This window comes from Pholis gunnellus (genome assembly GCF_910591455.1).
Source record: "Pholis gunnellus genome assembly, chromosome: 8".
Classification (NCBI taxonomy): Eukaryota; Metazoa; Chordata; class Actinopteri; order Perciformes; family Pholidae; genus Pholis; species Pholis gunnellus.
This window is the reverse complement of record NC_136534.1, coordinates 5,930,355-5,938,732: the sequence shown is the minus strand read 5'-3', so window position 1 is coordinate 5,938,732 and position 8,378 is coordinate 5,930,355. Positions and strand designations below refer to the sequence as shown.

Sequence of the window (8,378 nt, the reverse complement as noted above, 5' to 3'; positions counted from 1 at the left end):
TGAGGAGACGGGTGGAAAGCCATGGGATGAATTGAAGGCATAGATAATCATCCGCAACTACTAAACATTCACTCCAACATTTTGTTCTTTGGGACTTGTCGCACACTGAGATTTTGTCTCCAGCAAGGTCTTAACTCTGGACTCCTGCTGTCCTCCTCCAGTGCCCCCCCCCCCCCCCCCCTGCTTTATCCCTCTGCACTGTGGAGAAGGCTGAGCATTCTAATGAATTCACCCTTAACAAGGCTGTGATTAGCCTATTGATTCTCCCTCCCAACTTCCTTGCCGCTGCAAAAATTGTCTCGCACGATTACGTTTCTGTGACACAGCACGTTGACACCAGCGACCAGCGGCAAAACAGCAAAACAGCCTGAAACTGTGTCATGACAGTTCTGTACAGCTGGCTGTAAAGTATAGCGCGTATTGATATAGATTTGCGATCTTAAAAACATAACAATAATGTGTTTCTGCTTGCCCCCCCCCCCCCCCCCCCCCGCAGACTGAAGAAGAAGTCACAGTCGGTGGATATTGCCAGTGCGGGTTTCTCCCCGACTCTGGTGCCGGCCTCGCCCCTCAACAAGGCTGCGCCGGCGGGGGCCAAGACGACGGACGTCCTGGCCGTGCAGGAAAACAACACGACCAACTCCCAGCGCCGCAGCCCCCGGTGTGGCGAGCTGAAGAGAGGCTACACCATAGGTACGTGACATCGGTTTGTGTGGCAGCTGATGATGTGAACTCCACCACATCATTTTTAAAACTTCATTTCTTCCTACATAACCTGGTGGAGGGATTAAAAACAACAACCTTCTGTTACAGCTCCTTTTCCTCTGAACTCTAGATTAACTATTAATGAAAAAGGCTGAGAAATTTTGCCTAAAATACATTACATGACTTGCACCCTTTTAATCTCTGTCAGCCTTTAGCTACATTCTCATAGAAGGCTTTCTCTCACTCTCTGAACAGTCGACATGAACCTCTCACTCAAGCAAACTTCCCCGCGTCACATCCACAGCGTTTTCCTTTTAATCTTCTAATTCATTTCCTCCCCACAAATTCTAATTACCTGGCTGTGATGACATTTATTCCTGCGATGAATTCTATTTTGGGTCGGTGGGAGGCAACTTGTCTGCTGTTGGGTTTGTTTCTGTGTCGGAGGGCAGGTTGCTACCGTGAGAGCAAGTACACTTCAGGGAGCCGACTTTTCACAGATGATGAAATGAGTTTGAGCTAAACTAATTCCGAAACTCAGGAATGCAACGCGCCTCTGTTCGCTTCATGTGTGTGATTCGGTTACCGAGCTCGGGTCAAGGTTGGAGAGGGGGGGGGGGGGGGGACGCGTGCAGGAAAAAACCAACGCCACTGAAAGGCAATCTGCAGGACCTTTTTATTTTGACTGATTCCTCTTTTATCTGCGGCGACGTCTTCGGCGCTTGTTGCTGTGCTGTGACTTCTCTATGTAGTTCATTTTCCCTCTACTGTACCACAAACACACACCGCTGCTGCAGGACTTTGTTTACATCCAATAGAGTCTCTTATTTTAAGACTGCGAGTACAAACCCTTTCATGGACTTTTTAAGTGGAGGAATCGGTGTTAGAAGCTAGAAGCTGGGTTTTCACAAAAATCTGGGTTACCAAGGTTAATTATTTGACATGGTACCATGGAAACTGGAGGATGACAAATGTAAAAACAAAGAGGGGGCTCAGCAATGAGAGAGAATATGAGAGGGTACAAAAAAAAACGCTGTTCAAAGTCCCCGCTGATGAATAACACCGTGGACACCAAAGTGAGTGTTGACATTTGAATGCCTCCTCGTCCGGCACTTATCACCTGGCAGAGGAGAGAACATCGACCGTTTGCTGCGAGTTGACCTGATTTTAATGTTCGTTTGAAGTCACGTCACATGATCTGGGTGCATCAGTCTATTTAGATTTATTCAGTTCGTCTTGAGATGTTCATGTTCAGTGACTTACTACAAACTAGCCAAGAGGTGTAAACAGTGTTGTCACGATACCAGAAATGTGACTTTGGTAAGCTACCTTTCCTAAATATTTAGATACCAATACAGTATATATATCTAACAGTTCAGGTTGAGAGTGGTCCTGGAGACGGCAAAAGGCTTCTCAAAGAAAAATGCACAAAATGATGATGAATTCCGATGAAGTTCTGTGAGAAGTTGGCGACGGAAAAGCTGCTAACATCAGGGAGACGACACCGTAACCGTAGATAGCTGCCACGATTCTGAGAAACGCTGTTTCAACACGCTAAATTAATACTTAAAAATGTGCCATTAGGTGGAGTACGTGTTTGCCCGGATTACAGTAGATGTTAAGACAAATTCAGAAAAGGTTCTGAATCTAGTTTTATCAGTGCATTTGGTCGGTAATTAGAGCCACGTTATTTAACTTAAAGGGTCGGTTCTGGGGTTTCGTACCAGGATTGTGAGACCTTTCTAGTGTCGGTAACTCAATTCATTGGATGGTGATGATGACGTCATCCTGCATCCTTGGCGCTAAATGGACCCACATGGGGAAATCAAATCATGCTGCACTTTATACAGGTCGTTCATAATGATGGATCGGTATACGTGGGACAGAAACGGCCTGTAGTTTTAATTTTAGTAACTCACTTTTGAACCAGGAATGCCAAACCACATGGAGTAGGACACAAACACAACACACTTCTGTTTCAGCGACTCTTACCTCTGATTAATCCCAGGAAAATCCCTGAACGCGTTGAAGTGCGTACATGTTACCACGGTTACCAGATGATCTTGCATAATTATACCGATTGCCTCTACAGATTGCATCCTTGATGGTTTCCAATTTGCAAATGGATTTAATGGGAGATTAACTTTTGAAATTCACGCTGAAATTACATACATGCTGTCAGAAAGAGAAATTCCAGTTTATTTAGCTTTTTACGCCAGCGTGAACAAGTCCCATTGGAACCTGCCCTGGACCCGCCTTTTTTGTGTTGGGTTGAGGGCTTTCACACCAGCCTAAATGAACCAAATCAAAAGGGCAAATGCACCGGTTTGCACCGTGAACTTATCTCTGGATGACACAAACAACTCAGAAATACAGTTTGACTTTGTATTCAATATGAGCTGAAATAAAGGGAAAAAAAGACACGACTCCAGCCCAACTAAAGCGAGAAAGTGAAAGATGGATAGTTGTCACCTCAAGCGTCTCAGGTGAGTTTACGCTGATCCATCAGCTTACTTTCCATCTGACACGTTCCCTGCGTGTCCTCGAGCACACATTAGTTATGTAAATCGGTGCAGCAGCTAAACCCTCTGCTGCAGTGTCTGTGTGCGCAGGAGGATCGTGTCGCGTGGGGTCACGCAGGTCACCGCTTGCCTCACCGGGAGCGAGGCGAAGGTGTGTCGTTCCACTAGTGTGTGTGTCCCTGCCGGTGACGCGCCCAGACGACCTTTTCTACAGAGTCATCACGTATCGACTCCGCTCTGCAGGGCATCGACGGGAGAACGGATCGATCTCGGGGTCGTCCGCATCAGTGCAGCGGGTGATAATCGATGACGGGGAACTGAGGGATGAAAGCGTGGCAGAACAGGTGGAGTGACTGTTGATATTTCAGCCCCGCTCTTATCATCCATTACCCGATCGGTTGGCAACCGCGGGGTCGGAAGTCACAGCCACTCAGCCATTAAACGAAACGCCGCTGTGACTCATTGTGCTTTTTTTTTCTTCTTTTTTTACGGCTTTTAACTACAAAGTAACAAATTGTACAAGCCACTTAAGCGCGACTCGCAGCAGTTAATCATTTGCTCCGGCCAGCGTTGGCCTAGATAAAACCACACTCACATCAAGGCCCCCACTACAGGAACACTGCGTCTGTCAGTCCTTTACACCGCCGTGTCACATAATGAGACGTTGATTAGTGACTGTGTCCCGTCTCTCTAGTTCCTATCTAGATGAGATCCAGGAAGCGGTGCCCCGTGGCATTTTGACGCAGTCGAACCCGGGCCAGGCTGCTCCTGCAGAGCTGATCATGCTAATTTATTCTAATAGGATAGTAATAACGTGGCAGGCAGCGTGCTGTGCTGTCTGCCAGACTTCAGACGGACCTGTCATTAGAGGCAGGCAAGCACATTCACATTTAATAACCCGACCCCATGAGCCCCCCACCCCGACGACACCCACTCCCCTCTGAGGAGAAGCAGTTGTCGGTACGTTGACAGTGAGCTCGCGTTAAGCGCGTCACATTTTCACATCGTCATTGAGGCGTCCTTTAACCCGAAATGAGGCGGAGCGGCAGCTAAGCGAGCGCCCTGATGAGTGGAGTGGTGAGGAGAGGACGGAAGGTGGGAGGAAGTGCAAAAAAAAGAGAGGAGAGAAGGTGGAGGAGAGATGGTCGGAGCAGGTCAACATTTCTTGTTTGTGTGCAACAAGAGGAGAGGAAAGGCGTCGCTCCATGAGAAGGTGTGAAGCCGGCTCCCCCCCCCAGACTCCCAGCGTCTCCGTCTGACAGCCTCGAAAAGTCTCACCCGGCGCGTCTGACCTTTCCATCATCGTAGGCCAGAACTGTAGCCTCCGCTCCGGAGCTCGGCGAGATCTCCGCGCTGATAAAAAGGCCAAACGCGAGACGCCGCCGTGGACTCATTAAGCATAACTGTGAAATATAACGTGACCTCAAAAACACTTGGGGGGGTGCTCTCAAACAGTGCTGGAATAATTTCAACTCTCTGCAAAACATCTGATGCCACACGGAGCGCAAGCTGTAATTAAGGCAAACGGTGGAAACACACAAATTCTAGACTACAACTATTGTTTCAACGACCATTTGTATTAGTGACGAGTGTGCGTTTTGAAAACACTCTCGTCACATTTATGTTCTCGGTGGTTACGTGCTGCACAAGGGCTCATCCGTCTTTGTTTTGGTTTTTGTTCCGAGGCGGACTCATGCTCTGTGTGCGCTCGCATAGTACTTCTGCATGTGCCTGTGCACGGTTAACTGTGGAAACAGTTTATGAGCATTAGGTAAGCACTGGCAGGCGGGAGATGTGCCGCTGTCCCTCCCGCAGAGGTCTTTCTGTGGTTGCAAAGGGAGAGACTTCACAGCGTGTCGCTGCAGATAATGGCTTCTAAAAGGAGAGCTTCTGCACTTCTCGCCTCCTTGCATCCCTCCAAACCCCCCCCCCCCCCCCCGAATCCTGTTTTGCTGCTCTTTCTGCCATTTTGTCCTCAGATGCCTCCTCTGCTCATGCCTTCTTTTTTTCCCTCTCTCCACCTAGTCTCTCACTCTCTACCCTGTTATCCTCTGATGTATTTCAGGTGTGTCTGACCCGGGGGGGGGGGGGGGGAGAGATACAGGCAGAGGGGTATTCTGTCTCAAGGACAGACGGGCAAACACCAACAGATTGGCACAGACTGTGGCACCAACCTTGATTGCAGTCTTGCAGCCGCGGTTCCACTTTGTCTTTTCAATGCAGCGCTTGCGGTCGGTTGACACTCCAATGCGACCTGCCTGATCGGATGGCGATCGGCTACATGTGGTGGTCAAAGGAGCGGCTGTAAGTACGGTGGATAAACGCACTTCATGTCTAACACATTTCACACAATAAAAGTCCTCCGTTATTTTGGCTGCTTGCTCTTGCTCTGCAGTATAAAGTGGACTTGTTCTGTTGAAACATTGCCACCAAGGAAGCTCCGCTTAACTCGGTGATAAACAACATTTCCTGTAAATTCTTAGCAATATAACGGTCCCCCGCTATTTTAAAGCTTTTCCTTTTTTAAAGCAGCAAAATGAAGAGCTGCCCCAGTGTTTCCTCCCCTCTTCCCTTTGCTCTCCTTCGGGGAGGAACTACCCTGTGGGGGGGAGATGATGGAGACCTACGTCTGATACATTGTCCGGGTTGCGCCCACGTGCTGCCCACCCCTCACTGAGACCTACTCACACATATATATACAACATAAAGATGACCAGACTGTTGCGTTGGAGCATTGCTATCAAAACAAATCGCGTGTGTGTGTGTGTGTGTGTGTGTGTGTGTGTGTGTGTGTGTGTGTGTGTGTGTGTGTGTGTGTGTGTGTGTGTGTGTGTGTGTGTGTGTGTGTGTGTGTGTGTGTGTGTGTGTGTGTGTGTGTTTGTGTGTTTTTATTCAAGCCGCTGGCATTCATTGCCACCAACAGAGGCCCGACTGCTAACGCAGCATCGTATCTAACAAACAAGACAGAACAACACGTGTTGGCGTACCCTGACGCCCCCAAGAGCGGCGGGCCCTGCCACCGCCGCCATGTGACTGACTATTCCACTGTTAGTTATTCATTGGATTTTCACTGCGGGGTCGAAGAGACGAGGAACCGGCTGCTGGGGAGCGGTATCACTGACTCGCTGCTTGATATGCAGCTTCATGTCTCAGTGGCCGGAATTAAATTAGCCGCTATTCAATAAATAGTAGCAAGTGTCCGGTTGCATGTTAAGTCGCCACCCTGTTGCCGCTTTGCTTCTGACACTTGTGTTTTCTGTTTTGAGTGTGGACCCATAGCTGGAGTGCCTGTCCTTGACGAGCAGCGTATTCCAGCAGCAGCTGTACAGTCTTAGCGTGATGAGGAGCTAATCACCACGGCGGTTGACAGTTGGAGCCAGCGCTGCAGGCGCTACACCGGTGTAGCTCTCTTTTTGTGTTTGATGTGATTGTCTCAGGTGGCAAGTCTCTCGTGTTTACAGATCCAGATCGTAGCCAGCGGTGGCAATTACACACACACACACACACCGTACACACCTTTCTGTTTTGTTTTTTTCTCTCTATGGAAATAGAACAACGTACATGTCTGTGACTATTTTCAAAGGGAATGAAAGTAGTTGTTTGACAGTATTCCCTGGCTCAACCCTTCGTTTGACGGGCTAAAATGTCAGATGATCCCCGTCTGGTCGAGGCCGGAAGACCGTGTGACTGTCACTATTTGCGCAGTAGATTCATGACGCCACGTCAACATCCACTCGTGTTTAGCTTGGACCGTGATCACGTTGAGTGCTGAGGTCCATGAATAAATTCACGGCAGAAGTCATTTTTTTTTTTTAGGGGATTAAAAAAAAGAACCCGGTGACACGGTGAGACCACCGATGATAAAAGACCTGCTGATGTCCGTCTGCAAGTAGCAGCATTGCACCAGGTCTAAACAACAACGCATCCTTTTTTTCTTGACTCAGTAATTGCTGTTTTCTCCTCCACTGACCATCACTCTCACCTCAGCCAGAAAGATGCAGTTGTAAGCTAAAGGAATTACATGCATGTGAACCCCGAATAGCCCCTGTTCAGGTGTTTACATGCCTAAAAGTAGCATCTCCCCGCAGCCTTAGCTTCTGTTTGCTGACAGCATGATCCAAAGACCTGGTCAATAAGCCCCCAACAGGATATAACCAGCAGCTACTAACTTCTCGTCCACATCAATAATATTCTCCCTCGGGTTCAGGTTCATCCCACACAATGTCAGTCACCGCTTTGGTGCAGACTGAAATATCTCAACAGTCGCGGTGTAACAGAACGTTGTGAAGCGCAGATTAATTACACAGTTTGACGTTAACCACCACAGTGTGAAATATAGTTGTACTGACATCGTTATCCACAATGTTCAATAAAATCTGCGATCAGGACATCTTTTCTGGTCGAAGCGGGAATAGGATGTGGTGGCAGCGTGGGGACTTCTGTTGTCAGGGATGATTAGTTTGAATGTCCATTTTTAAAACCGAAAGTATTTATCGCTTCTTTTAAGACATGTGGTCTGGAAGAATTGATTTTAGGAAGGCGTCTGTCCACCATTCAAGCGGTTCACTGTCGAACTTTAGAAGGGGTTTATGTGGTCTGAAAACAAAAGTCTGGCACTCGTTGTTTTGGTAGAAACTTACCAAAGCCTTCATCCTTTCCAACGTAAGCGTCTCATTTAAACCAGACAAATGGAAATATCCTCTTTACTCTCTCGCATGCTGTTGTTACACACCATGTGGGCCGCAGGCCGTCGGGAAAAAGATCGTCATGTTGAGATCCGCCTTAAAGTATGAGCCGCGTTGTGCATCGGTATTGAATCTTAACACGCGCCCCTCAAAGTGAATGAATGAGAAGCAGGGAGGGGATGGAGTGAACGGATGAGAGAGAGAATAACGGAGTAAAAGAGGGGGAGAGTGAGAGCGATTCGTCACGCGCGCTGCCTTTTTGCCAGCAGAGCTGCTTGTGTGCGCCGAGATAAGCCCGGGCCTCCTCTGCTTGGCGGTACAGGCTGGTCACGTAGCACCAGGAGGCAGCTTAGCCCCACCACACATCCTCACCCGCTCTTTACTTTCACGTCCTCCCACACAGTCTTTCCCTCTGTCCTCCTCACTCTCTATTGTCTCCCTGTCCTTCTCAAGGTCCCCCCCCCAT

General features: G+C 48.4%; 1 protein-coding gene across 1 annotated transcript in view; it reads left to right on the top strand.

Annotated features, from left to right (window-relative positions):
- The first annotated feature begins 500 nt into the window (after nt 1-500).
- Nucleotides 501-8,378, top strand: part of oxr1a (oxidation resistance 1a) — an 82,484-nt gene continuing 74,606 nt past the window's right edge. The window contains exon 1 of the mRNA XM_079164852.1: nt 501-693. The gene's annotated coding sequence lies outside the window, so the exon portion shown is untranslated. The remainder of the gene's footprint in view (nt 694-8,378) is intronic.